Source organism: Nycticebus coucang, chromosome 15 (genome assembly GCF_027406575.1).
Source record: "Nycticebus coucang isolate mNycCou1 chromosome 15, mNycCou1.pri, whole genome shotgun sequence".
NCBI lineage: Eukaryota > Metazoa > Chordata > Mammalia > Primates > Lorisidae > Nycticebus > Nycticebus coucang.
In genome coordinates this window covers 81259277-81286372 of record NC_069794.1, presented here as the reverse complement: position 1 = coordinate 81286372, position 27096 = coordinate 81259277, and the positions used below count along the sequence as shown (strand labels likewise).

Sequence of the window (27096 nt, the reverse complement as noted above, 5' to 3'; positions counted from 1 at the left end):
TTTCTCAAACCCCTGCAGGTAGACACCTTAAATCTCTCTTCAGCCCTCTTAAAAGGCACTTTGAACTTGTAAACTTGCTGAGAAAAAGCTTTCCCAGGAAAGTGCTTGTGGTTGGAATCACTGCTAAAGTGGCTATCTACTTACCCAGTGTGCCAAAACCGGTGTCACTCTGCCCCTGAGAGTTAGGTCTGCAATGCGGCTCCACCCCACCCTTAGGCTACTCAGTCGCTTGGTTACCGGCTCCCACCCAATTCTAGCTCTGCGGCCCTGAGGGCGGAGCTTTCCGGGGCAGATCACTCACAATGGCTCCCTGTGGCCCACAGCCAAACACTATTAGCTCCGTCTGGCTCAGCAGCTCAGACTGGGGCCCTACACAATGGCCAAAGTTCTCTGCACTCCCACTCAGGCTCTCCCCAAGGCAGTTCAACTGAGTGCCAAGTCCAAAGACACCAAAACAGTTCACAGGTAAGGGCTTTCCGGTTTGCAGTCTCGCTGCTACTGAACTTACAGTTGCGGGCAGGTTTAGACCGATTGAACACACGCGACCACTTGCCAGTTTTCCACTGTTATAGTCCTCCTCTTGGAGTCCAGAAGTCTCTCGCTGACTCCCTGTATCCTCACAGGGGTGATGATAGGCAGATCCCACCAGCCAGAGATGCCTGGAGTCCTATCTCCCCAGCTTCACGGTGCCCAGATGCAAGGAAGCTGTTACTCGGCTGCCATCTTGCTCTTCTCCCTCCCAGTGGTTGGTATCTTAAGCAAGTGCTAGCTCTGATTATTTGTCCACTTTTCCTTTAAAAATAGATCACTTTATAAAATTGATTCCAGGGTGGCACCTGAGGCTCAGTGGGTAGGATGCCGGCCCCATATACCAAGGGTGGCAGGTTCAAACCCAGCTCCCGCCAAACTGCAACAAAAAAATAGCCAGGCATTGTGGTAGGCACCTGTAGTCCCAGCTACTCCGGAGGCTGAGGCAAGAGAATCACCTAAGCCCAAGAGCTGGAGGTTGCTGTGAGCTGTGATGCCATGTCACTCTACCAAGGGCCATAAAGTGAGACTCTGTCTCTAAAAAAAATAAAAAATAAAATCTATTCCAAAAAATGTGAATCGAAATTATTTCCACAGCTAAAATATTTTGGCCACAATGCCCCTGAAGTTATTAAAATAAATTCTTTATTGAAATGCAAGATAGATTTTCCAGTTAATTTTTATTGCCTTGTAAATTAAAGAACACAGTTAATAAGTAGAAAACCAGCTAATAAAGTTTAAACAAATTGTTAATAAATGAACTAAATACATAAAATCTTTAAACCATATCTCTGTTAACAGTGAGGCATCTTTATCCTCAGTTGATTGTCTAATACATTTCACCCATGTAACACTTGTATCAAAGACAACTCTAACATGAATCGCCTAGGTTTAGGTTGAATCTAAATGAAGAATAGCAGAAAAATAATCTCAGCCTTTGAAGCACATGGCTATAAAGTATAATATAAAGAAAAGAAAATGTTTTATTAATACTAGCCAGGCAATATTATTGGCCAATCAGTATAGAGAGACACCCTATCAAAAATTGAGTTTGTGGGGATCTTTTTTTTCTTTTTTCTCCCCCCCCCCTTTTTTTTTTTGAGACAGAGTCTCAAGCTGTTGCCCTTGGTAGAGTGCTGTGGCATTACAGCTCACAGCAACCTCAAAGTCTTGGGCTCAAGCGATTCTCTTGCCTCAGCCTCCCAAGTGGTGGGACTACAGGAACCCGCCACAATGCCCAACTATTTTTTTGTTGTAGTTGTCATTGTTGTTTGGCAGGCCCAGGCTGGATTCGAACCTGCCAGCTCCAGTGTATGTGGCTGGCACCCTAGATGCTGAGCTACAGGCACTGAACCAGTTTGTGGGGATTTTCTACCATTCTTTAAATAGAGAATCACTCATGGCCCCTATAAATGCAGGTATCGATTTTGACCTTGAAGTAGATCTTTCTTGCTCTAGTAAAATTTGCCTTAGTGTTGCCATTGGAATTACTAGTAGCTAGGGAGGCGCCTGTGGTTCAGTGAGTAGGGCACTGGCCCCAATACACCGAGGGTGGCGGGTTCAAACCCAGCCCTGGCCAAACTGCAACAAAAAAATAGACGGTCGTTGTGGTGGGTGCCTGTAGTCCCAGCTACTTGGGAGGCTGAGGCAAGAGAATCACCTAAGCCAAGGAGTTGGAGGTTGCTGTGAGCTGTGACGTCACAGCACTCTATTGAGGGTAACAGAGTGAGATTCTGTCTCTACAAAATATATATATATATATATATAAAATAATAAGCTTGGGCAGCACCTGTGGCTCAGTGGGTACAGCATTGGCCCCATATACCGAGGGCGGTGGGTTCAAACCTGGCCCCGGCCAAACTGCAACAAAAAATAGCAGGGTGTTGTGGCAGGTGCCTGTAGTTGCAGCTACTCGGGAGGCTGAGGCAAGAGAATCACTTAAGCCCAAGAGTTGGAGGTTGCTGTGAGCTGTGACACCACAGCACTCTACCCAGGGTGACATAGTAAGACTCTGTCTCAAAAAAAAAAAAAAAGAATTACTAGTAGCTAGTAATTCCCTGCTGTAGACTAGTAGACTTCCTGCTATGAATGGCCTTAAGCAGTGTGCTCTTGAGGCTGACACCTTATTTATCCCCCAAACTGTGTGGAAAAAACATGCCAGGTCCAGTTCTTACATGGCATTATCATTAACATTTGACCGATTCCCTCATGGCTTACTGATCTTGCGCTTTCCATAAACCATCTTACCCACAAACTTTTTAGAGCATACTAGTTTAAACACTAACAGGAGAAAACAAAAACTTTTTCCCTGATTCAAGTTGCCAGGCCTCTGACATTGCAGTAATAATACTGGTCCTCTTCCTGCCAGTCAAGAAGTGATCATCTTTAAATTTGTTGGCTATATCCTGACCTTAGGGTCCCCCAAAATGAGGTCTTTATACCCCCTAGGTTCATAGCCCTCTCACTGGTATTGGGTTGCCTTTCTTTTTCATTATCAGAAATGAATAATTAACATTTCTGTTGTGTGAAATCATTCTTAAAATATATTATCAATTAGCACACAGGATAACCAATAGACCCCATGTAACAGTGATACAAGGTGCTGGAACCTATTTCCCATGAATTCAAAAGTCATTCAACACTTTGTCACATTCAATGGCAAGCTGCCTCCCTGAGCTACTGGAACCTCTTCCCTATGAATTCATGGCATGGTAGATACAAATAATAGCATAAAAATGTTTCTTGTTCATTCACTAAAAGTGAGATTTTTTTCCCCAAAGAAGTATTAAAGCAAATTTTAATGTGTCCTAAAAAATATATATAGTCATTGTACAAACTTCTGTGTAAGAAAATACTCTTTTCACAGAACTATAGTAGAGAGTTTTTTATAGTAATTTACCTTATGTAATTTTACATATAAATTTATAACTTTATACATAAATCTTATAAACTTCTATATGAGAGTATTTTATAATCGTCATGTATGATTTTACATTTAAGTTACTTCTATATGAGACTGTCTCTTACACAGAAGTAAGTTTACAGAGTGACAATAAATATGATGTATAAGACAATATTTTCTCTACCTTCATCATTAACCAGGGCGATGATTCAGTCCTTTCCTCCCTTCTGACATCTCCACATTCACTGAAGGGTGTTTGAGAGGGGCAGATGGGAGTGTTTCTCTCTCCTCCTGACTCCTCCCTCATGTCTGGGTTTCCTTGTTGATGGAATTTCCCTCCTGTATCTCAGGAATTTTCTCCCTTAATGGTCCCCTCTTTCTCTCGTATCCTACCTTCATAACTCCACTTCTTCAGTGAAAAGACTCTGCCGTCTGTTTCCACTCACCCAGTTTCTTGTCCACCCTCAGCACTCAGTCCAGTGTCATCTGTCATCCAGCCTACTATTTCACTGGCTTTTCTCTCAGTGGGGTCTTGCCTTGTCACTCATCGGCTGCTCTTGGCAACAGTCTCACTGTATTTATTCATCCTTCCTTTGGGAACTTTTATCTGCACTGGCCTCTCTGAGTCCACTATTCATACCTCTTTGGTGACAGCTGCCTAGACTCCTTTACAAGCCTCTCTTCTTGTGTTGTCACTGCAGCTTAGTGTTCCTAAGGAGTGTCTCCTTGTCCCTTTTTTCTTCTCATTGATGTGCACAGGCCAGGCAATCTTAGCTACCTCTGTGATTTTAATATTGTCAAATAGAGTTGCCTCCTTCTGAGCCCCAGACCAGGAAGTCACTGTTGACCATTCCCTCCACTGTGAAGTACTCCTTTTTTGCCTTCACTGATTCTAGAATGTCTTAGTTTTCCTCCTATTTTCTTTGGCAAATGTTTCTCAGTCTTCTGAAATCTGTCACTCTCCTCCTCAAAACACTTCAGTTATTTGAATTTAGCATGAATTATAAATCTCATGGTTCCCTGGCTCCTACCTTGCACTAGCTCTGGCTGTCCTCATTTTACTCTCTAATTTCTTCGAATATGCTCCCCTATTAGCCTATGCTCCTGGACAAAGAAAACATACAACTATATGACCTGAAGGTAATTCTGGTTTATGAACGCTAGCCTCTGCTGGTCTAAAAAATCATTCTATGTATCTTTTGCTCTGCAGATCTTCAGTATTGTCACCACTCCTCTTTCTTTGGCCGGTTGACTTTGCCACTCTTTCACGGGGGGGGAATGCACCTATCATGCTAGAACTTTCTGAGTCTCTGCCTTAACTCTTTGAAATTTACCCCCACAGGAACCTATACTTTCTTCTCTTTTTCAGAGGAAGAAGTGTGCTTCCAACCTCAGCCGGATACAATTTCTTCCCAACTCTTCAGAAATTTGTTTTTAACTTCTCTATTGATACTGGCTTTTATCTCAAGTGGTTCTCATCCAGTGTTACACCTTTATACTCCATGGAGAAAAAAACCAGCCCCTTGACCCCACATTACTTTCTAGCTACTGACCTAACTCTATTTCCCTTCAGATTCAAGCTTCTTAGACGAGTAACCTGTAATTGGCTATCCCTACTTCCTTATGCCTGTTTGATGACTCAACCCACTGCAAATAGCTTCTGTTCCTTGATGCAATAGTTCTTGCTAAGGTTACCAATAAGCTTCACGTTTGCCAAAGGCAAAGGATAATTTTTTACCTTTATCGTACTTGGTGCCTTTGTGGTATTAGACACTGCTGACCAACCCGTCAGGGAACGTTTTTCCTCCTTTGATTTATATGACACTACTTCTCCTGGTTATTTCTCTCTTCCTAGTTTTTCCTTATAGCCTCTTCGGGAGCTCCTCTTTTCTGATTTATTCATTTAACAAATATTTATTGAGCCAGACCCTGGAGTAAGTAGGATATAATCCCAGAACTCATAGAGTTTACAGGATATAAGGAAAGAGAGACTATCAACTACACAAATCACTAAGTATTTACACTTTCTGGTAAGTGCTATGAGAGCAGGTGCATTAGGGGTCTGATCTACTCTTTATTTATTTATTTTTAAGAGACCTGGTCTCGGGCGGCGCCTGTGGCTCAGTCGGTAAGGCGCCAGCCCCATATACCGAGGGTGGCGGGTTCAAACCCGGCCCCGGCCAAACTGCAACCAAAAAATAGCCGGGCGTTGTGGCGGGCGCCTGTAGTCCCAGCTACTCGGGAGGCTGAGGCAAGAGAATCGCTTAAGCCCATGAGTTGGAGGTTGCTGTGAGCTGTGTGAGGCCACGGCACACTACCGAGGGCCATAAAGTGAGACTCTGTCTCTACAAAAAAAAAAGAGAGAGACCTGGTCTCTGTCTGTCACCAAGGCTAGAGTGCAGTGGTACAGTCATAACTCAGCTTTGAACTTCTGGGCTCAAGTCATCCTCCCTGTTCAACCTCCACAGTAGCTGGGACTATAGGCACACACCACCATGCCCGGTTAATTTTTATTATCTTTGTAGATAAAGGGTCTTGTTATGTCGCTTGTCTTCCTGCCTTGGCTTCCCAGAGTGCCAGGATTACAGGCATGAGCCACCACCCCCAGCCTAATCTAGTTTTGGGGTGTGTTTTGTTTTGTGACAGAGTCTCACTCTGTCACCCAGGCTAGAATACTGTGGTGTCATCCTATTCATCACAACCTCAGACTCTAGGTTCAAGTGATCCTCCTGCCTCAGCCTTCCAAGTATCTGTGACTATCGGCATCCACCACACCTGCCTAATTTTCTTATTTTTTAGTGGCGAGAGGGTCTCATTTTTGCTCAAGCTGTTCTCCAACTCCTGGCTTCAGGCAATCCTCCAGCCTCAGCCTCTGAAAGTTCTTGAATTACAGGCATGAGCCACCTCGCCCGGCCCTGATCTAGTCTTAATGCTAAGGGACACTTGGTAGGTAAAGCGTGTGTGGGAGTCATCCATCATTCTGTACTACCTTTCCTACTTGTTTTGGAGTATGAGATTTTAGTGAATGAATACATACTCATCTTAGTCATGCTCTTAATTATTTAATAACTGTCAGTCACATATCCTTTTATAATCTGCTGTTTCTAAGTGAAGGTATTTTTAGCTTTTAATATACAGTCTCCTTCTCAGCCCCCTATTAGTTAATATAGAGACTTGGATTTAAATACTTTTTTTAAATCTTCAGCTTAATTATGTCTTAGTTGAGCAGCAGCAGTGAGAACTCCACAGAATTCCAGGTGCCCCTTGTCTTGTGAATTCCATCCATTTTCTTAAAAACTGGATTTCCCCATGTGGCTATCTAAATTTAGATCTCATGTGTTGGAGCAGCCGCCCTACTATAAACACACCTGTGAACACTCCTTTTTGATATCCCATGTTGTCGAAGAGGTGTAGATAGTGTACACAGTTGGTTTAAGTCTGGCCTCCATTACTGCATAGTTTTGACAGGTTATTTAAATTAAATTCAATGCTCCAAGAAGCTCACCTAGTAAACCAGCATTGAAACTCAGCAGTCTGAGGGGGATTGGGAGTTTAACCTATGTAGTAGTCTAATGTCTTTTCAAAGACCCACTGTCAATGGAGAGGGAGCGGGTTCTCCCTCTGTGTGAGAGGACCATGATAGAGGCACAGGGAGCAGCCAGCCGTGGAGTGAGGCCAGTGCCTAATCTAGGCTGATCAGAATGATTCTCTCCACTGAGAGTGATTTTGCCCTCCACCACAGTCCCAGGTACATTTAGTGGCATATAGACCGTTGGTTCGTTCAGCACATTTAGGACACCTACCATGAGCCATGTGCCAGGGTTAAACTTCAAATTTGGTCCTTGCCCTTAAGGAGATTATAATCCAGTCTGCATTTGTAGGTCCTCAAATTTTACCATTCAGAGGAATCATTTGGAGGCTTGTAAAAAAAACATTGCTGGATCCTTCTCCCAGACTTTCTGACTTAGCAGGTCCGGGGTGGGGTCCAAGAATTTGTATTCACTGCAAGTTCCCAAGTAGTGCTAAGGAACCTGGTCCCAGATCACATTCCAAAGTCATTGTTTTTGAGAATAAAGAAAAGAAAGCTGCTGGCAGAGCCTGTAGCTCAGTGAGTAGGGCGCCGGCCACATACACTGAGGGTGGTGGGTTCAAACCCAGCCTGGGCTAGCTAAACAATGACAACTGCGACAACAACAAAAAAAATAGCCGGGCATTGTGGTGGGCACCTGTAGTCTCAGCTACTTGGGAGGCTGAGGCAAGAGAATAGCTTAAGCCTAAGAGTTTGAAGTTGCTGTGAGCTGTGATGCCATGGCACTCTACCAAGGGCAACATAGTGAGACTCTGTCTCAAAAAAAAAAAAAGAAAAATGCTGTAGTTTTGTTTTTGGTTTTTGTTTTGGGTTTGTTTTGTTTTTTTCTTTTCTTTGATATAGAGTCTCACTCATTTTGCCCTGGCTAGAGTGGCATGCGTGGCATCATAGCTCACTGCAATCTCAAACTCCTGGGTGGCTCAAGCGATCCTCTTCCCTCAGACTCCTGAGTAGCTGGAATTATAGGGTGGTGCCACCAGGCACAGCTTATTCTTCTATTTTTAGTAGAGATGGGCTCCTGCTCTTGCTCAGGCTGGTCTCAAACTGCTGAACTCAAGCAGTCCTCCTGCCTCGGCCTCCCTGAGTGCAAGGATTACAGGCATGAGCCACCATAACTGGCCAAGCTCCTGTAGTTTTGAAGATCAACGTTTACAGTATTTGTGGGACACTGGGGAGATTGAATCTTATGTCATCAAAATGTCTTTGGAAAAAGGGAGATTTCACAGCCTTTGCTATTAGACACAGACTTACTGATAACTAGTATTCGTGCTGAAAGCCCAGCCATTTTGATTCATATTTCTCTAAAGCCAGCAAGGTTGAACATTTTTTCATCTTAAAAAAAAAAATATCTACTTTTTACATGAATTATGTTTCCATTATTTTTAAAAATTTTTTCCACTGAGGTCTTGGTGAGCAAATGGTTTTAAACTCTAGAATTTTGGCTAAGAATGAGATGTAAGATACAGAAACTAGTTCTTAAAATCCAGCAATGTTCCCTTTTGCCAAGTGAACATAAACTGAATTGCATCAAATTATGGAGAACGGAGTATCTAGAATTCTGGTGTTTTTTTTTTTTAATTATTATTTTTACCTTTCCATTGAAACATGTAAGTAGGCAATCAAGGTAGCACATCTCAAAGTAGCAAGGGTTCAATTTCCAGACTACCACAAATGAGAATTGACAAGAAAAGCTTTCTGTTCTATATCTGCCTGGGAGAGCTCCAAGGGAAACACAAGAAGCAGCAACTCAAATCCTGTTCTCTTCATTATCCTTTTTTTAATAGCTCATGCATAGGCTTAGTTTTTGGAAGTTTGTATGATGCTAATTTAGGTATATATGTCATTACAATTTTAGCATGGATCCTTCTCAGGCATATACAAGACATGCCAGACATGTGAAAAAAGGAGGGAGCTGAGCACAGGAACCACGGGGGCACTGCATAGCTGTTCTAGAATCAAAGACCATGGTAGCATACTGAAGTGATAGACTTGAAGTTCAAGTCCGTCCTATTTCCTATCTTACTGTCTCCACAATGTCCCCTGCTCTTTCTGTTAACTCTATTCTATGTAACTTCCTAGGTTAGAACTAGAACCATTAGGTACTAGACTAAAAAGTGGCAGAGTTGGACTGGGTTTAAGAATCAGGTAATAATTAGCTTTGTTGTAGTATATGAAATAATTTATCTTGACCTAAAGAGATGTTTTTATAAAAGCTGGTTGTTGATGAAGTAGGATGGGTTTTTAGAGAATTGGGTTAAATGACCCTCAAAGCCCTTTTTTCTCTAAGGAAAATCTGTTAAATCTAGGATCCTTTGATCAACATTTATCAGATCCTGGCTATGGTCAGAGCACTGTGCTAGGCACTGGGCATGGTCTTGCCTCTTAAGAGGCTTGCTCCCTAACTGAGGCCAGAGAGACCTGAAAAAGTAAAGTGAATAAGGTAGAGGAATACAGGTAAAGCATTTTTTTTCAGCCTTGGAACTGGTATTGGTTATCACTACGATTACATGTAGGGTTGAATTCTCATCAGTTACATTATTTATACTTATGTGCAGCACCGAAGGAATTTTTAATAGAATTGAAAGATAACTTATTTCCATACAAATACTACTTTGTATAAAAATAAAGCTGAACACGTGGAAAAGGAACCCTAAAGTCTAGGATTCAGTGCAAATTATATTAGACTAGAAAAACATATTACACAATTATTACTCTTTAAAAATATTTACATAAAATCCTAAGAGTTGGGAGGCACCTGTGGCTCAGTCGGTAAGGCGCCAGCCCCATATACCGAGGGTGGCTGGTTCAAACCCGGCCTGGCCGAACTGCAAACAAAAAATAGCCGGGCGTTGTGGCGGGCACCTGTAGTCCCAGCTACTCGGGAGGCTGAGGCAAGAGAATCGCCTAAGCCCAGGAGTTGGAGGTTGCTATGAGCTGTGTGACGCCACCACACTCTACCGAGGGCCATAAAGTGAGACTCTGTCTCTACAAAAAATAAATAAATAAAATAAAATCCTAAGAGTTATGATGTTTGAAAAATATTAGCATAAAAAGTCATGTGTTTTTCATTTGTTGTGTAAGTAAATTTAATTTCAGTGTCTTAAGGATTCAGTAACTTGTTTTAATGAATTCTGTCTTTGAAGATAATGCTGGTGTTTCTTGCTTGCTGACAGCTGTGGCACCAGCTTCCGAAGCTGCTGTCTCTTTGACATTTCTCCTATTGAGAAAGTAGTACTTTTCTCTTGAATAATTCTCGTTTCCCACTAAGTGTATCAGTAACCTGGAATATCTTGTTAAGATCCATACAGATGAGTAGTTCAAGCATAATTAGTCTTTATACATTCCTTTGTAACTTTAAAGGTTATGGTAAGCGCCTGTGGCTCAGTGAGCAGGGCGCCGGCCCCATATACCGAGGGTGGCGGGTTCAAACCCAGCCCCGGCCAAACTGCAACAAAAAAATAGCCGGGCATTGTGGCTGGCGCCTGTAGTCCCAGCTGCTCGGGAGGCTGAGACAGGAGAATCGCTTAAGCCCAGGAGTTGGAGGTTACTGTGAGCTGTGTGATGCCACGGCACTCTACCGAGGGCAATAAAGTGAAACCCTGTTTCTACAAAAAAAAAAGATTAGAAGTTTTTGAATAAAGACTACTTTTGAGGTCTAGAAGCTTTGAACATCTTGGGTACAAATGAAACAATGTATTCTGTTAAGTCATGGTGTCTAAACTAGTTTTCTTGAGTTTCTTATTCAAGGCTTGAGAATTTCTTCCTGAAATTTAGATTTAATCTGTAAGAGAAATGTGGTTTATCTTTTCCCTGCATTTAGGATGATTATTTTTAAAAAATAATTCTAGGCATTGTTTATTCTATGAATTAATGTAATAGTCAATGCATTAGTTAGAACTTCAGTTGCTAACTAAAAATTAGCCAATGCGAAAAAGGGATGTAGGTGGAAGAATGCAGCTAGGCCTGCAAAGGGAATGGACCCTGGGACCAGAAGCCGGCATACCCCAAGAAGTTCTTTCTCCTTGCGCCCTCTGTCTCTCGCCTCTGTTCCTTCTTCATGAAGTACTAGGTTTCATTTTTGTTTCTTTCTCTAGACCAGATTTTTGCACTGCTTCATTCATGTGGCCAAATATGGCCTCTCCACAGATCCCGGATATACATTTTATAGCTAAAGCCCTGTGAGAAATTAACAGCCTTTTCTTCTCAAGAGAAAGAACCTATTCATAGTGCAATTAGTTGTGGTTAAGAGGGGGTGGATCACAAAACCTAGTAAAGATGTGAGCACATGAGCCCACCCCCAGGAATCTGAAGGAAGGGGCAGTAAATTTTAAGAGAAATGGAAAGAGTGAGGTCTCTCCTAAGCTGCACAGACCCAACGTGGTTTGTTATAGTCAGTCATTACTCTCGGACCTTATATTCTGTGTATGTACATATACTGTAAATATCTCTGAAAGGAGAAAGAATTTCTTATTACTGTAATCCTACAAAGTATTATCCTCCCACTTTATTACCCTCGGTAGAGTGCCATGCTGTCACAGCTCACAGCAACCTCCAACTCCTGGGCTTAAGTGATTTTTTGTTGTTGCAATATGGCCAGGGCTGGGCTTGAACCGCCACCCTCAGTATATGGGGCCGGTACCCTACCCACTGAGCCACAGGTGCCGCCCCTAAGTGAGGTAAGAGACGTTAAACTACCTGCCACGGTCGTGATTAGTGAATGGCCAAACTTGGATTCAAATTCAGATCTATCTGGCTCCCAAGACCATGGCCTTTTTTATTACCACACTGTCTTAGTTCGGGCTCTCCTGAAAGAAAGCCTATACCAAAGTCTTGGAGGTAGGAAGTTTGGGGGAATGTGACACCAAGGAACAGACTGTGGGAGATGAAAGAATGGCCCCCAGAGGGAGGGAAAGCCAATCTAAGTGATACCGGAATTCTGCTTTTCAGTAGGTTCTCGGTCTTGGTGATTCCAAGAATGAATCCAAGGACCACAGATCAGTGGTAAGACAGGATTTATTTACAGAAAAGAATACAGAAGCGCCAGAGCTCCTGGCAGAGAGAAAACTTGAGTCAGGAGAGAAAAGTGCTCTCTCTCCCTCTCTGTCTGTCTGTAGGCTCTTTATCTAAGGGTATATATAGTCACATGGGGCCCTCGGTAGTTACATTTAGCGGGGCTTGGTAGTTACATTTATTGTGTCTGGGACATCTGTCTGGGGCATGTCTGGAACAACATGGGGCCCTCAGTAGTTACATTTAGCGGGGCTAGGTAGTTACATTTAGCTTGTCTGGGACACGTCTGGAACAACATGTCTGGACATGTCTGGCCCTTGGTAGTTACATTCAGCAGGGCTTGGTGGATACATCTAGCTTGTCTGGGACATGTCTAGAACAACACGTCTGGGTCGCAAATGAATGGCTACAGTCCCTTTCATTCCCAGGCATAGGAAATGGGACTCCCCTGCCCACCCTACAGCCCACTGGTTCTGCTGCCTGCTGCCACTGCACCAACATTGCCAAGGCGGAGGCAGCCGGTCTGCGCCCCCCAGCTCCACGAGCTGGCTGGGATGCCACTTGTCCTGTGTCACAAGGATCAGATTTTTTAAACTGGGAGCTATTATGAGTATCTGCTGTTTAATCCTGTGGGAGATTCCTATAAAATGCATCTCAGAATTGGCCAACCTGGGATCAAAATAGGGAAACTATTTTTTTCTATGAGCTCCTGCCCCTCAGTGGTCAAGGGTGACTTACAAGGCCTTCACTACTCCTCTAACTTTCCCCACCCCATTTCCAGATGGTACATGCCCGAGGGCCAGGGGCTTCCCAGGGGAATCCTGTGTCATAGCATCAATGTAGCCTTGAGGCCAGAAACAAGGTGCACATCATAAACCACAGTAAGATGCTGCCAGGGTGCATGTGCCCAAGGATAGTAGAAGCCTATACAGGGCTGGGCACCACAGCAGTGTTTGAAATAAGAGGCAAAGTTTAAAACACAAGAGGTGCCACCTGGAATGTTCTGAGACACGCATTACCTAATTATAGCGAGAATAGAATGAGAATCTAGAATATTGCCATTCATTCATCATCCGGTGCCAGGTAGTATATGAAGTGCTAGGGAATTATAACGAGTCTAGTTGAGTTTCAGATACTACAGAAAAGGAAATAGATAATGTGATTGTGTGTTATAAGAGCTTCAATAGAAGTATACAAAAGTAGTGTAATAAAAATGTAGAAGAGAGAAAACAAGTGCATTTTACACGTGTATATATTTTGAAAGGTCATGTGTTTTTCTAAAGTTTAGCCTTGAGAGAAAAAATATTAATAAAAACCAAGTGGGGAGAAATGTGAATATCAACTGCATCTTCAAATTAAATTTTAGTATTTTAATACCCAATTTCCTGAGCGTGATCATTGTGGTTGTGCAAGAGACTGTCCTATTTTTAGGAGGTACATGCTGCAGAATATAAGAATAAAGTATAACGCCTGGAACTTACTCTCAAGTGATCCAGCAAAGTAAAGATGTGTGTATGTCAGGAAAGAGCAAGTGAACCCCAATACAGTAAAATATTAACAACTGGTGAATATAAGCGAAGGACACATAGGTGTCTTAAAACTTTTTAAATTTTTCTAAAATAAAAAAGGGGGTGAGAAAATAAATTGAAGTTCATGGGCAGGAATTGAGGAGACACAGCCTGTGATAAGCTTTTGATGGGGACACCATGGCATGAGGATGCTTGGGGGGGTTCAACGTGCAGTGTCAGGTATGACTGGAACATTGGATGCTCGTGGTAAAGCACCAACAGCAGTGAGATGAGAGAAGCAGTGGGTTGTGCAAGGGTGTTTGTTTGGGCTGCATCCTGAAGACTTCAGTGACTTCAAAGGATTTCGTGTATCTTTTGTTTTGGGGGTGATCACATTAGCAGCAGTTAAACAAGGATGGATTGGAAAAGGTCAAAACTATGGCAGAAAGGTTAGCTCTGATGTTATTACAGTAGGTGAGATGACAAATTTGTAGGCCTAAAGGAATGTGAGGCCAAAGATAATGTGAAGACAATTTTGAAATTACACAGGGCAGAAGAATCAACAGGACTTTGCTATCGGTTACATACACTCAGTATGTTCCTGTGAAGACCAACTTGGTTCAGTTTAGTGTGGTGAGTCTCTTACACCCCCCAAAAAGGAAGACTTATGGAGGGTTAAGATTAGTTGTGAACTTCTTTAGCCATGAACTAATAAATTAAGAGCATTGATTTATACGTCAGGGATTTATTTATCTTTTATCACCATGTCTGGTCCTGTTTGCAGTAGTCAATAAAAGTTTTAAAATTGTGTTTAGAAATCATGAAATTAAATGGTAAATACTTTCTTCAGTTGCTGATACTCAGTAAAAATATATGTACTGATATTCAGGAAAAATATATGTATATGATTGCTTGCTGAGAGCTAAGCATTTAGGGAACAGCTGTTTCCTAGCACCTGTTGGATGAACACATACCAGGATAATGCCACTTAAATAAAGTGTCTTCACTTTTTAAAACCTATCAGATGTATCTAGAATCAGTTTTGTTTTCCTCTAGCTAATTGCCTCAGTTTAGAAAGTACAAGTATTTCTATTTCTTAGTAAATTTACTACGTGAAAAGTGAATTTTAAAAACTTGCTAAGTAGGAAACATTTGTATTTCACACAACATGAATTTTCAAATGCAAAAATTTCCTCTCAGGAGTGATTCTTAGGCTCAGGTGTAGGAATGGCGGAATAAATACAGTGCTGAAGCCAAGCTCACTTAGACATTGCAGACACTCAAGGCAAAAGAGGAGATGGCCTGAATGTGTCATCAGGGGGTCCCTTAAGCACAGAAGCAGTTCCTCTGGTGGATGGTGAGCTAAGAAGGCAGTGAATGATAGGTAGTTACAGTGGGAATGCATATATCAAGAAAGTATGATCAGGACTCAATTTAAATTCTGTGTAAAGCCTTCCTTGACATCCCTCCACCTGTTAGGGAACCCATGTGCTCTCATTCCACTTGGCTGTTAGCACTGATCATGCTGACTTAATAGCTTCTAATTATTGGCTTTCCCCCTTGGACTTCAGGTAATCCCTGTGAAAGCCGCCCACTTTTGTGTTCCTAGCATTTGGCTTGATGCCTAGCACAAAGTCAGTGCTCCATGTTTTTACATATATGAATGAACAAATGGACAAATGAACATAACATACATGACTTCCTAAAAGGATATCATAGCCCCGGATAATCATAACAGTGCTAGTATTAACACTTTTCATTGTAATGAGTTTCAATGTAATGTTTTTAAAGAAAACATGAGGTTTTCTTTTTTTAATAATACACATATTCCAGAGTCTTTCTGGTGAACATGAACATTAATTTGTAAAGTAATCTAAGCTCATATACTTTAAGAATTAGTGTTTATCACCAAGGTATCATTTTAGGATCTGCCAAATACTGGGATGTTGCCCCCATCTGGTCAGACTTTTCTCTGATTCTTTCAATTCTGGTGCAGCTAAAATTTCAGTACACCAAGAGATAAAGCAGCCAAAAGGAGTTCACTTTATTCCTTCATTCACTATCTGGGACAATAGAGACTGCTTCCAGCTCTCTGCACAATGCTCTTTGTTATCCAAGGCCAGAACTTCCAAGACAGTGTGGTTCATTTGGTCCTATGAGCAGACATGGAAGGGTTAGTCCACAGTCCTCAGCATTGTGTTCTGTAGGCACCTGCTTTGAAACATGGAGAGACATTCTGGTTCTGACTTTTTTCTTTTTTTTGTTTTTGAGATAGAGTCTCACTTTGTCACCCATGGGCCCCGGTGTCACAGCTCACAGCAACCTCAAACTCTTGGGCTCAAGTGACAGTCTTGCCTCAGCCTCCCGAGTAGCTGGGACTACAGGTGTCTTCCACAACGCCCTACTATTTTTAGAGATGGCTTCTTGCTCTAGCTCAGACTTGTCTCGAACTCCTGAGCTCAAGAAATCCACCTGCTTTGGTCTTCTGGAGTGCTAGAATTACAGGTGTGAGCCACTAAGCCTGACGCTGGTTCTGACTTTTGTATATATCCCCCAGGGCAGAACCTTTTGATCCTGAGAGACATCTTATCATAACTCAGTGGAAACATTGAGAAGCGAGCATATTTCTGGACAAAGAAGGACTCCTCTCATCAGAATTTCACCAACAGTACGTGCTCTCTTATTTTGTAACAATGCTTATAATTTATCTTTTGGGAAAGAGGCACACAGATATTGATGTAACTTGTGTAATAATCATTACTTATTAATGAAATATCCTTCTCAAATGAAAGAGAAAAAAATAGCAATGATGTCAAAGTGTCCTACAGTACCTGCTTATGATCCCTTAAAAACCTGCAATATTCCTATTGACGATTATCTTACAAAAATACCATTAGATAAAATGCAACAAATGATAAGACATAATTTTCTATTATAGAGGGAGAATTGTTATTCTTCTAAACATAGATAAATAATCCAATAATTTATTTTATATTTAAAATAAATTTTAGAGTCCTGTTTGTAAAGACCCTTTTCCCATGGTGTTAGACATTTATTGCAATATAATGCTAGATAGCAAACCACTCCAGACTCAGTGGTTTACATCAACATACGTCTATTCTCATATTCACCAGACTTAAGGTTTACACAGGTTTAGTTTATATGGGATGAGCTCAGCTGTGTGACTCTTCTTCAGGCTGTGGGTAAAGCACATTAATATTTAGTCTTGAAAATAACCTTGTGGGGCGGTGCCTGTGGCTCAGTGGGTGGGGCGCTGGCCCCATATACCAAGGGTGGCAGGTTCCAGCCTGGCCCCAGCCAAACTGCAACAACAACAAAATGGCGGGGTGTTGTGGTGGGGCGCCTGTAGTGTAGTTCCATCTACTCGGGAGGCTGAGGTAGGAGAATCACCTAAGCCCAGGAGTTGGAGGTTGCTGTGAGCTGTGTGACTCCACTGCACTCTACCGACAGTGAAAAAGTGAGACTCTGTCTCTACAAAAAAAAAATAAAGTTGGGTGGCACCTGTGGCTCAGTGAGTAGGGTGCCAGCCCCATATACCAAGGGTGGTAGGTTCAAACCTGGCCCCAGCCAAAACTGCAACAAAAAAATAGCCAGGCGTTGTGGCGGGCACCTATAATCCCAGCTACTTGGGAGGCTGAGGGAAGAGAATCATTTAAGCCCAGGAGTTGGAGGTTGCTGTGAGCTGTGATGCCATGGCACTCTACTGAGAGCAATTAAGTGAGACCCTGTCTCTACAAAAAAAAAAAAAAACTTTGCCTGGCCAAGTATGGTGGCTTATGCCTATACTGTCAGAGCTTTGGGAAACTGAGGTGGGAGGATTGCTTGAAGCCACAAATTTGGGACCATAGCAAGACCCTCTCTCTACAGATAATTAAAAAATCAGCCATGGGTGGTGACACATTCCTGTAACCCCACATACTCAGGAGGCTGAGGCAGGAGGATCACTTGAGCCCAGGAGTTTGGGTTGCAGTGACTCCTTGTCACCAGTTATGTGACAAATATTTTCAGGATGATTTTGGGTTTAACATGACACATCGAGCACACATATTATCTCTGCTCCCTGCCTAAAATCCATTAGAGTGATAGTAAAGGAGTAGGATAGAGAAGATGGAAGACAGATGGGTGAAGGGTAATTAACAGCAGAGACCTGAAACCTCCTGCCTCAAAGTATGTGTGTTAGGGTGGGGTATGGTTAACAGTCAAGTTCAACAAAGGTGTCTCTGAGGTTGGGGTCAAAAATTAATTAATGACGATATTATATAAAGAATAATCAGGGCAGTGCCTGTGGCTCAGTGAGTAGGGCACCAGTCCCATATACTGAGGGTGGCGAGTTCGAACCCAGCCCCGGCCAAACTGCAACAAAAAATAGCCAGGCGTTGTGGCAGGTGCCTGTGGTCCCAGCTAACTCGGGAGGCTGAGGCAAGAGAATTGCGTAAGCCCAAGAGCTGGAGGTTGCTGTGAGCTGTGATGCTGATACTGGAGTTTCGCTTTTCAGTAGGTTCTTGGTCTTGGTGATTTGAAGAATCAATCCATGGACCATAGATCAGTGGTAAGACAGGATTTATTTACAGAAAAGAATACAGAAGCGCCAGTCAGGAGAGAAAAGTGCTCTCTCTCTCTCTCTCTCTCTGACTGTAGCATCTTTGACTAGGGTCGCATGGGGCTAGGTAGTTACATTTAGTGTGTCTGGGACATCCTGTCTGGGACATGTCTGGAACAACATGTCTGAGACATGTCTGGCCCTCAGTAGTTACATTTAGTGGGGCTAGGTAGTTACATTTAGTGTGTCTGGGACATCCTGTCTTGGACATGTCTGGAACAACATGTCTGAGACGTGTCTGGCCTTCAGTAGTTAAATTTAGTGGGGCTAGGTAGTTACATTTAGTGTGTCTGGGACATCCTGTCTGGGACATGTCTGGAACAACATGTCTGAGACATGTCTGGCCCTCAGTAGTTACATTTAGTGGGGCTAGGTAGTTACATTTAGTGTGTCTGGGACATCCTGTCTGGGACATGTCTGGAACAACATGTCTGAGACATGTCTGGCCCTCAGTAGTTACATTTAGTGGGGCTGGGTAGTTACATTTAGTGTGTCTAGGACATCCTGTCTGGGACATGTCTGGAACAACATGTCTGAGACATGTCTGGCCCTCAGTAGTTACATTTAGTGGGGCTAGGTAGTTACATCTAGTGTGTCTGGGACATGTCTGGGTCGGGTCTGAGTCCCAAATGAATGGCTACAATCCCTTTCATTCCCAGGCCGAGGAAATGGGGCCCCCTTGCCCACCCTCCAGCCTGCTGGTTCGGCTGCTTGCTGCCACCGCACCAACATGGCCAAGGTGGAGGCAGCATGTCCGCGCCCCGCAGCTCCATGAGCTGGCTGGGACGCCACTTGTCCTGTATCAACGCCACAGCACTCTACCAAGGGAGACAAAGTGAGACTCTGTCTCTAAAAAAAAAAAAAAAAAAAAAAGGAATAATCAAACTTCCAGATTCCCCCTTCCAACAGTATAGCTAGGAAAGTACTTCACAAGTATAAAATGTGAAGTTCAATCTCCAGCACTGTCCAGTAGAACTTCCTGTGATGGTGGAAATGTTTTGTATCTGTATTATCCTTCAGCAAGTGGTTCAAAAGCCACTGATAATGTGGCCAGTGTCAGCAATGAACTCAATTTTAAATTTAATTTAAATTTTAACACATTAACTTCCATGTGGGTTGTATTTAACTCACACTAGTTTTGAGCCTTGTGAAACATATGTAACTCACACATCTCTTTACCTTGGATAGCTTAGGAGCCACATGTGCCCCAAGGGAAAAAAAATGTTTTTTCTAGTATGTCAGTTACTGTGTTAATTCAGGTAGCCACATGAATTATCCAAGGTGGCTGGGTACTGTGGACAGTGCTGCACTAGACTTGGGGAACCCAGGCACTGATGAGAACAAGGATGGGTTCTCTTGTGGAAAAACAGGGAAAGTGAGTGGAAATCTTCAAGTAAATTGTGAGATCACTCAACTTTGTCTATATGGGGTGCAGATTAGAGGATTCTTTTCTGAGGAAACTAGCCTGACAAAGAGAAAGATGTATACAGACATTTATTTTTTCCCAGTAGAGTGGCTGGGCACTCTGCTTCATCTCCCTGTGACAGCATCACTACAGGACACCTCACACACAGGGCTTTCAAGCAATATCGTGTTGTGTTGTTTTGTTTTGTTTTAAGATGGGGTCTCACTGTGTGGCCCAGGCTGGCCTAGAACTCCTGGACTCAAAACAATCCTCCCACCTTGGCCTCACATCAGGCAGCATTTTTTTTCTTTGTTGAGATAGAGTCTCACTCCTTCACCCTGGGTAGAGTGCCGTGGTGTCATAGTTCACAGCAACCTTAAACTCTTGGGCTCAAGTGATCCTCTTGTCTCAGCCTCCCAAGTAGCTGGGACTACAGGCACCCACCATAATGCCCAGCTAATATTTTCTCTATTTTTAGTAAAGATGGAGGTCTCACTCTTGCTCAGGCTGGTCTGGAACTCAGAGCTCAAACCATCCACCTACCTCCCAGTGTGCTAGGATTATAGGCATGAGCCACCTTGCCCAGCCAGGTAGCATTTTAAATACCTTGTACTTAAATCCTTGACTAGGCAGGCAAGGATCACTATACTTTTGAGGAAAGCTGCCTCGCTGAAGGGGAAATCCATACAAATAGAAGACGAATTTGAAACCAAGATGGGAGAGGGCACATAAGAAAAAAAAAGTTTTAATTTTTTTTAAAAGAGAAGATGTTACAATCTAAAACAGGATCAGTAGGCTATTTAAAAGACTAGGGGCCAGAAGTGCAGAGAAATACACACATTTCTACATTCAGGCACCTCCTGACTCACCTGAATTCCAACAAAGAGCAGGAAGTGCCAGTTCTCTACTTGCCCTGGATTAGGCCCAGTGGCTACAGAAAAAAACTGGGGAATATAAATGGGGGTGAATCATTAAGTGATGATCTGTTCTTCTGACCCACCAACTACAAATCAAGGATTGCCACAACCCCCTCCTTAGGTTCAATTAATTTGCTAGAGCAACTTACAAAACTCAGGGAAACACTTGACTTACGTTGACCTATTTATTATAAAGGACACAGAGGAATAACAAGATGGAAAAGATGCATAGGGTGAGGTATGGTCGAAGGGGTGCAAAGCTTCCATGCCCTTTCCAGAGGCACAGCCCTCCAGGAATCTCCACATTTTCAGCTCTCCAAAAGCTCTCTGAACCCAGTCCTTTGGGGTTTTGTGGAAGTCTCCTTACATAGGCATGGTTGATGAAATCATCAGCCTCAAACCCCTCTCTGGAGCTCAGAGGTTGGGGGAGTGGGTCTGGAGTTAAATCGTGCTTTGGTCTTTCTGTCACCCAGAAGCTATCTAAAGGTACTTAGCCATAATGAATTTCAGTAGCATACAAAAGACACCTTTATAAATCAATCTGGGAATTCCTAGGGTTTTAGGAGCTGGCCAGGAAACAGAATAAAGACCAGTGGCTCCCATTGTCTCTCACCTCTGGAGTAGAAATGAACACTCAGGTGCAGAGAGGCTGGTCTGTTCACCCCAGGCAAAGGGGTACAGACAGGACAGTTCAGTCATCAGGTGCAGGTGCACCAGGCTCAGAGGCACGTTTCCTCAAGACAATTCTCCAACCAGTACACCTCTGTAAGGAGTTTTGGTGTGAATACCATGAACAATAAAGCAGAGTTGCCTTCAAGACTGCCACTCCTATTGTCCATGGGCAAGACCCTCATGCCTAAACTATTTCAATTCCAGAATGAAAAAATACCTGCTAATTCTAAAGTTAGTTAGGTAGAGCCTGGAGTTTTGGCCCTTCCTGTTTGAATGGAAAATCTCTGTGAGGTAGGAAAAAAATTCAGAAAGTGTGGGTATGTATTTATAGAGACTTAACAGATTAATTTTGTCATTGTGACTGTGGGGCCTAGAATCCTTTAGAATCCCTGCTCTCCTTGAAGTTAGTCACAGTCTCTCTGAGACCCAGTTGAAGCTAGTTTAGGTACCACCATGAAGGAACTTGGCTGGTGCAATCAGTCCCAAATCCTTAAATTAATCATCATGGACATTTCCTAGATGGGCCTGATTTGATCAAATGGCTGCGGTATAAGTTCTACTTTGCAAGGGGAAGACCCCAGGTCATGAAGTGTTCCACCTCTCACCCTGGAAGCTACCATAGCCTCCAGATGCTGTCAAGGTGGCTACCTGTCTAGGTACCACACCCGAAACAGGCAAAACTGGGAGCCTGTGGGTGTCTCATGGCCAGGCATGCCTTGGGAGAATGTATGTATCTGAAGGACCCAAGAAAAGTACGTGCAGCAGTGGTCTGCAGACCCAGTGGAAAGTACTGTTGACATTGTAGATGTTCACTGTTTGGAATCAGTCACTTTGGGGAATCACCGCTGCTGCCATTAGCATGTTGGTCCCAAGCACATTCGTAAAGCAGCTGCCTATTCAGTCTGTGCTGGGCCATCCTGCTCTGCATTGAGAAAGGGGAGATGTCCATGGAGAAAGTGAAGGTCAAATGTTCTGTTGACAGAAAGAGGCCAGATTATGCCCCTGTGGAGTCCTCAGATGAGGGTGAGGAATTTCTTTTCCTTAGGAAAACCACAGAACGGGAGGCAAAGCCTGAGGAACAGGAGGAGCAGTTGTCTGGCCAGCCCTGCTGTGGGGTCTACAGGACTGGACTGGTGATAATGGGTACGAGAGATTGAATGGACCTTGGGATAGAGTAGAGCCTGAAGAGATAGGAGAAAGCAACTTGGAAGTAGATGATGTTTAGAGTGTGCAATGAGGAGATAACAGTGAAAAAGAGGAAGACATTGAGGATGAAAAGATGGAGTGGAGCAGTGGCAGATGTGTTCAGGAGAGAGAAAGCGAGTGGAAGTCATGGGGTGGAGGACAAGAGTGTCCCAGGGATGCTCAGAATCAGAGTTTGTGTGCTGAGGGCACCCCAACAGTGACAGTGAGATGGAGCCACTATGAGCAAGCCAGGCTTCATTCAGAAGAAGAACCCAGTGACAGTTCAAGAACATTGAGCTGAGGCATTGAAACAGAAGTCAGCAGAGCAGGAAGCAAAATGCTTGGCTAAGGGGAGGCGCAAGGGCACAGTGAAGATTGTAGGAGGCAGGCTGGGCTCACGCCTGTGATCTTGGCACTCTGAGAGGCCAAGTCGGGAGAATTGCTTGAATTCATGAGTTTAGGACCAACCTGAGCAGGGGTGAGACCCCATCTCTACAGAAAATAGAAAAACTAGCAGGACATTGGGGTGGCATCTGTAGTCCCAGGTACTCAGGAGGTTGAGGCAGGAAGATCACCTAAACCTGGGATTGAGGTTGCTGCAAGCAAGGCTGACACCACTGCATTCCAGCCTGAGCAACAGAGTGAGACTCTGTCTTAAAGATTGTAGGAGGCCAAGGATGAGCTGGAGAAAAATAAGTGATCCCTGGCTGCACTGTGCCCTAGTGATGAGGAGGAGTATAAGGCATGGCAAGTTAGAGAGCTTTTTAGAATCAAGAGGGACAGGCTCGGCACCTGTAGCTCAAGTGGCTAAGGCGCCAGCTACATACACCAGAGCTGGTGGGTTCAAATCCAGCCGAGGCCTGCCAAACAACAGTGACAACCACAACCAAAAAATAGCCGGGCGTTGTGGCGGGTGCCTATAGTCCCAGCTACTTGGGAGGCCGAGGCAAGAGAATAGTTTAAGCCCAGGACCTGGAGGTTGCTGTGAGCTGTGATGCCAGGGTGACAGCTTGAGGATCTGTCTCAAAAAAAAAAAAAAAAAAAAATCAAGAGGGATAGAAGATTGAGAAGTGCTTGAGAAAGAGAAAGCAGAAATTGAGCCCACGTGAAGTCTGACTGGGATAGAGAGGTGAGCTGAGCTTCAAGCAAATATAAAAGTCATTACAACAAAGCTTTTAAGAACAAATATAAGTTCTTGTAGAAGTATTATCCTTGGGTACCCTCTTTATGGATGAGGATGAATACAGAGAGATCTTAGTGCCCCTAATTTGGAGGATCATTTCAGCAAAACCATTCTTACCACAGTCATGCAGGTCAAGAGCTTTGGGTGGTCTGGTTGTACCAAATAGCCCACTTTGTGGATCAAGACACTACCTTCTCAAACTCAGCGTGGGGACAAGAGAGTGCCCAGAACACAAAGCTCTTTAAACAGGAGGCAGTGGCAGTACCAAATGTGTTTGGGCAACCATCTGCCAAGAAGTGGAACACTCCTAGGGTCTAGCTACTTACTCTTCTAACTGTGGGACATAGGGCCGGTCTCAGTATCTAGCCCTTGATTTGCTTCTACCATTATTTACATGGAAATGACCCTTATTTCCAGCCTGTTGGACTTATTGCCATACTTCTGATACTAGGTAGCCCGGTTTTTGAAGGTACTCTATGAGATTTAGATTCATGCTGAGAAATCTTCAGAAAAGGACTGTTCAGATAGAATTAGAGTCTGCCCACTTACTCTGAGAAAGCTTAGGTTTCATTGAAGCTATTGCTTCCTATATTTACACAGACTCTTTTTTTTTTTTAGAGATAGGATCTCACTATGTTGCCCCTGTTGGATTGGAACTCCCGGGCTCAAGCAATCCTCCTGCTACAGCCTCCTTTGAGAAGCTGAGACTACCAGCATGTACCACTGTGCCCAGCTCCATGTTCCTTTTTCTAGCACCTTAGCTTGAGTCAGAAACATGGGCATTAAGTAGACAATACATTACTAACCCTTAGGGTTAGGAGTAATATACCAGGAAATCTAAGCTTATTAAAACCTGTTTTGCATTTGGGGGTTGGAGTCATTTTATATCTACATGAGTGACTTTTTGATCCATTTATGTGTTTGTGTTAAATAAAAGAATCACACACCAAAAGGGAAGAGAGCGAGAAGTATAGGAAGGAATGCACAATCTGTGCCAGGAACTTCTCGCTGTTTTGCTGGTGCCCTGGGGTCGTCATGTATTTCAAGAAGACTGAAATGTGCCAGACCTACAGAAAATTGAAGAATGTCACATCCCTCTCTTAGACTCGGAGTATGGCCTGCCCATCCAGGTTCGTGACACAGGATTGTCTTTCAGATGATGTGTCAGATGTCAACAGTGCTACATACAGGATGTGGAGAGAGAGATTTCCAACTCGGATGGAGTGCAACCAGAGGTTTGCTGGGAAAGCCGCACCCACCGGTGACATGCTGCTCCAACTGGCCCAGACCACACCTAACTACAAAAGGAATTGGCCCCACATTTGCTCCTTCTGGGTGAAAGGAGAGTGTCAGAAGAGCAGGATCCGTACAGACACGAGAAGCCTACAGAGCCAAAAGACTCCCTGCTGATCAGAACACTAAGACCCATATTACAGAACCAATGACCCTATAGCAGATAAGTGTGTGCTTCAGCCATGCCTCTCCTGGACCCACCAGAGGACAAGACTGTCACCACACCGGATGTTGATGGTCTGGGTGATGCCATTCTGAGACAGATATGAGAAGTCATTTCTACCAGTTTAGAGAGACCTTCATGATCACTGTTGTGCAGGACAGCAGTATATTTTCATCTGGTTTGCCACACGGCAGGCCGAGAAGTCCTGCTGAGAAGTCCTTTAATACCTTGATTGTCAGTGGTCACAGACTGAATGTGAAACAGGGGAAGAGCCCAAGCAGCCAGAGGAAAAGAAGAAGAGGACAGGGCGGTGCCTGTGGCTCAGTGAGTAGGGTGCCAGCCCCATATACCGAGGGTGGCAGGTTCGAACCCGGCCCCGGCCAAGCTGCAGCAAAAAAATAGCCAGGAGTTGTGCGGGTGCCTATAGTCCCAGCTACCCAGGAGGCTGAGGCAAGAGAATTGCCTAAGCCCAAGAGCTGGAGGTTGCTGTGAGCTGTGATGCTACAGCACTTTACCGAGGGCAACAAAGTAAGACTCTGTCACTAAAAAAAGAAAAAGAGAAGGACAGAACCACAGATTCTGGGATCCAGCTAGAGCCTGTTCCAGCACCGCCAGGAGCTCTTTCTCCTGTGCAGTAGAAGAGGCAGCATCTGGCAACTACTTCAGCCTACGCCCAGGTGGTCCTCCAGCTGTGGGAACTTGTTGCCCTACTGGTACTCCCAGGTGGAGGCCCCACGTGTTCTACCCAATAGACCCACCCTCCATTCGTGAGGGCTCTGGGACCGGTCCACTATCGTTCTTAGGGCCCTCAGAGGATGGGAGCTGATGCTGGAAAACAGCAGTCCCTAGCACGTTGCCACACTGTGGTACTCTGTAGAAGAAAGGTGCTTTAAAATCCCATCAATGACTTTTAGAATAAATATATTTGTCCTTCTTTTGTAGTTTCCATGGTAGCTAAATATGTTCAGATGTAGGCCATTGGTGAACAACACCATGCTTTTCCATACGTATTGAGAGAATCCATAAGTCTCAAATAAGCTGCCATAACAAATCTGGTTACTAATATAACATAACTAATAAAACTTAATGTGTGTTCCCCTCACTTCTATGGGTATCTTTTGGGAGGGAGAGGATAGATCTGTAGTAAAGAACCTTTAGACTATTTTTATGTCTATTGAGTATTTTCATTTTTAACATCTACAGAAAAAAAGATAGCTGGGTGCAGTGGCTCATGCCTGTAATCCTAGGACTCTGGGAGGCTGAGGTGGGTAGATTGCTTGAGCTCAGGAGCGCAAAACCAGCCTGAGCAAGAACAAAACCCTGTGTCTGAAAAATAGCTGGGCATTCTGGTGGGCACCTGTTGTCCCAGCTACATAAGAGGCGAGGCAAGAGGATCACTAGAGCCCAAGAGTTTAAGGTTGCTGTGAGCTGTGATGCTACAGCACTCTGTGGAGAGTGATAAAGTAAGACTCTGTCTCAAAAAATAAAAAAAATAATAAAAAAGATTACGAGTACTAATTACTGCAGTGGTCTAAGTGTGATCTAACTCTTTTGAAGTCATGCCTCAGAACCACAAGTTCTTCCTCCAGCAAATCTTGTCTTTCCTAAAGGACTCTGATAGTTTTACTTCTTTATGCCACCAAAAAAAAAAAAAAAAGGCAAAGTAAAAATTACTTTTATTCCTGTCAACAGGATGGAAACACAAATTTCATGGAGCCATGCATCACTGATAAAACCTGGTGTCTGGGATGAAATTATTTTAAACAACCTCCTGAAAAGCAACTTTTTTTTTTGTTTGTTTTGTTTTTGAGACACGGGCTCACTCTGTCACCCTGGGGTTGAGTGCCATGGCATCAACATAGCTCACAATAACCTCAAATTCTTGGGCTCAAATAATTCTCCTGCCTCAGCCTCCAGAGTAGCTGGGACTACAGGCACCTGCAACACCCAGCTAGTTTTTCTATTTTTAGTAGAATCAGGGTCTTCTTGCTCTTGCTTGGGCTGGTCTCTAACTCCTGAATTCAAGCAATCCACCTGTCTCGGGTACCAGAGTGCTAAGATCACAGACAAGAGCCACTGCACCCAGCCCTGAAAAACACTTTCTATAACAAACTGAAATG

The 27096-nt window shown here is 43.6% G+C and overlaps 1 long non-coding RNA gene across 2 annotated transcripts in view; it reads left to right on the top strand.

Annotated features, from left to right (window-relative positions):
- The window catches only part of LOC128566874 (uncharacterized), a 118691-nt gene that overhangs the window by 68413 nt on the left and 23182 nt on the right, over positions 1-27096 (top strand). For both annotated transcript variants that reach the window (XR_008374658.1, XR_008374657.1), the window contains exon 3: positions 16095-16205. This is a non-coding gene — a long non-coding RNA (uncharacterized LOC128566874). The remainder of the gene's footprint in view (positions 1-16094; positions 16206-27096) is intronic.